Source organism: Austrofundulus limnaeus, unplaced genomic scaffold, assembly GCF_001266775.1.
Source record: "Austrofundulus limnaeus strain Quisiro unplaced genomic scaffold, Austrofundulus_limnaeus-1.0 Scaffold74, whole genome shotgun sequence".
In the NCBI taxonomy this organism is placed as follows: Eukaryota; Metazoa; Chordata; class Actinopteri; order Cyprinodontiformes; family Rivulidae; genus Austrofundulus; species Austrofundulus limnaeus.
The window spans coordinates 1,206,598-1,209,128 of NW_013952476.1; the positions used below are offsets into that span (position 1 = coordinate 1,206,598).

The 2,531-nt window shown below is 41.0% G+C and overlaps 1 long non-coding RNA gene across 1 annotated transcript in view; it reads left to right on the forward strand.

Annotated features, from left to right (window-relative positions):
* Positions 1 to 2,531, forward strand: part of LOC106519267 (uncharacterized) — a 170,728-nt gene that overhangs the window by 63,851 nt on the left and 104,346 nt on the right. The window lies entirely within an intron of this gene.

Genomic DNA, 2,531 nt, shown 5'->3' on the forward strand with positions numbered 1-2,531 from the left:
CCAGTGACCCACGCGACCCTGAAAAGGAAGAAGCGTGTACAGAAAATGGATGGATGGATGGATAATAATAATAAAGAAATAAAAATAAAAAGTTCCGGCTCATATTTAGTTTCAGGTCATATCATCAGTACCTGAAGTATTTAAGAAGAAGCAGTTAGAGGTTTTAGAAATTACATTCTCCACCAGAACATCTATACTGGCCAAAAACATCATTGTTGGTGTTTATTTTTTTTAGTTTTTGATCTGTGTGCAAGTCCAAACAAAAAAAARGAGAAAAAATAAATAACATAAAAAAGGCAAACACTAGGAATATTTTACAGTGGGCCAATAAATCAACCCCAATTTCCTTAATTTTGGGTAACTGGCGATCAGCCAATACATGAGGAGCTGTTCTTATCTACGATCTTATCTACGTACACAAAAGTTTGAAAATCAGCAACTGTCCCCTTTTTTATTTGTTTTGTTTCAGGGTATTGTTCATTGTTTTTCAGTAAAATAAGATGGGAACATTGAAAGTGTATTGTGACMTTATAACACCTGACAATATCAGCTATTTAAAAAAAATCTGTATCTGCCATAATCTGAATCGGCTGATCAGACWTTTTAAAGATCGGTGATMGGCCAGAAATCAGAATTTGGTACACCCCTACTTAGTAATTTCAGCATAACATTTTTAAAAATGTTTTGTATCAAGAATATTTAATTTACTGGATGATTAAATGGTTTGATGAAATCTTTGTAGGCTCTTGATCGGTACAGCAAATGGATCATGCTGGGGCACAAAGTAAATGTGTTTTTACTTTAAAAATAATGGAACAGTTTTTGCAATAGAAAATCCAAAAAATTAAAGACTAAAAACAAACAACTGGACTTCTGTTGTGAAGARCTGCTCTCATGTGTCTGTGGAGAGGTTGTTTAGTTTCCTCAGTATAGAGATCTGAACATTCCTCACTGTTCTGACCTGGAGACACATCGCTCAGCTTGTGTTTGTGGGGTTCTGGTCTTATACTTCATTCAGAACGAATGCGTTTTGAGCATCAAAAACTAGTGCACKTTGAGGTCAGATGCTCATCAAAATTGCTCTAGACGCATGTTAAGGCTTGGTCATAATCATGTTTTGGGTACTCGTGCAGGGCGTGCGGACCCTCATCAGCGGTACAGGTCTTTATTCTTGACGATATGTTGTTGTAGTATTCTCCAAAAGGACATGCAACAGTACACTTTATAACGTGAAAATGTTGTAAGTAGGAGAGCAAAGGCTTGATAAACAATTCGAATGGTGCGTGGCACACACAGTTACAAAAATTCGGAGGCGCATGACCACATGCCAGGACACAGCGCAGAGTCAATGTGCAGGGTCAGCGTGCACGGGCAGGGATGGCTCGATTGTTTCACTACTGGCTCGCGCCTGGCGTGACTCGTTGACTATACCTTTACACGTGTCAGGAAGAGCCTCTTGGTTGTTTTCCTCTGCCGGTATGACGGCGGGTGAAATTAATAATCAAGATTTAAAAAATGGTTTTGCTTTATTTACTGAGAGCAAGGGCATGTCACACTCACCAGATAATTAATTCATAATTAATTTTCCAGATAATTCAGAGGCACTCTGAGTTTGGTGAGTTTCACCAGTCCAGGAGCTGCGAGCTAACCAGGCTCGCTTTCAGAACTATTTTTGTCTCRAGCTYAGTTTGATGAGCCGCTGACCCACATCGRTGCCGATACCTCCTGCMAGGACACCGACTACAGGCACACGRTTTCAGCTAAAGAGCTCCTGTYAATCTGTCTCAGGTTAGTGGACATCATCCAGGAAACCACCACGTTGGAAAATGTATCACTATGTCACATAACAGAGTCTCTCTGATTGGTTGATGCTCCATGTTGAGTTGCAAAAGTTCAGATTTTCCAATTCCAACGTCTGCCACTTTGGACGTGCATCAAATGCWCAAAACATGCCTCGCCTCTGTACTTCCCAATGCCCCATGGCGTGCGCCCACTATAGACTTGGCATGTAAACCTGATGCCCTGACAGTCAAAACACCTTCAGTGTTAACACAGTATTGGACCTTTGTCTGTCTGATGGTCCTGTTGGGATTGAAATGTACCAGGATCTTAATTTAGGAGAAAATCCTTCCATGTTTTCCAGGGATGATGATGTTTTTGTGTTTGATCTCGTCTCTGTTCTGTTCTGTGACGTTTTTTACATTCTCTGATTTGACAAAAGTCCAGTTAGGATATCCACAGGTTTGGAGCTTTTCTTAATGTGCTTCTGTTCCTTTTCCTTCCATTCTGTCTTCGTGGGGACATGTTCGGCCCGATGGTGTGGAGTTCTGATGACATAAAGTTTGTGTTCCAGTGGGTGGTGAGAGTCAAACAAGTGAGAGTCAGCTTGTACTTTTCATTGGGGGAAAGCACAAGCTGTTACAGTTCTCACTGTCAGATATAGGATGAGGCTGGACTCGAGGTTTTTGCAGAGACACTGTGTGTGTGTGAGTGTGTGTGTGTGTGTGTGTGTGTGTGTGTGTGTGTGTGTG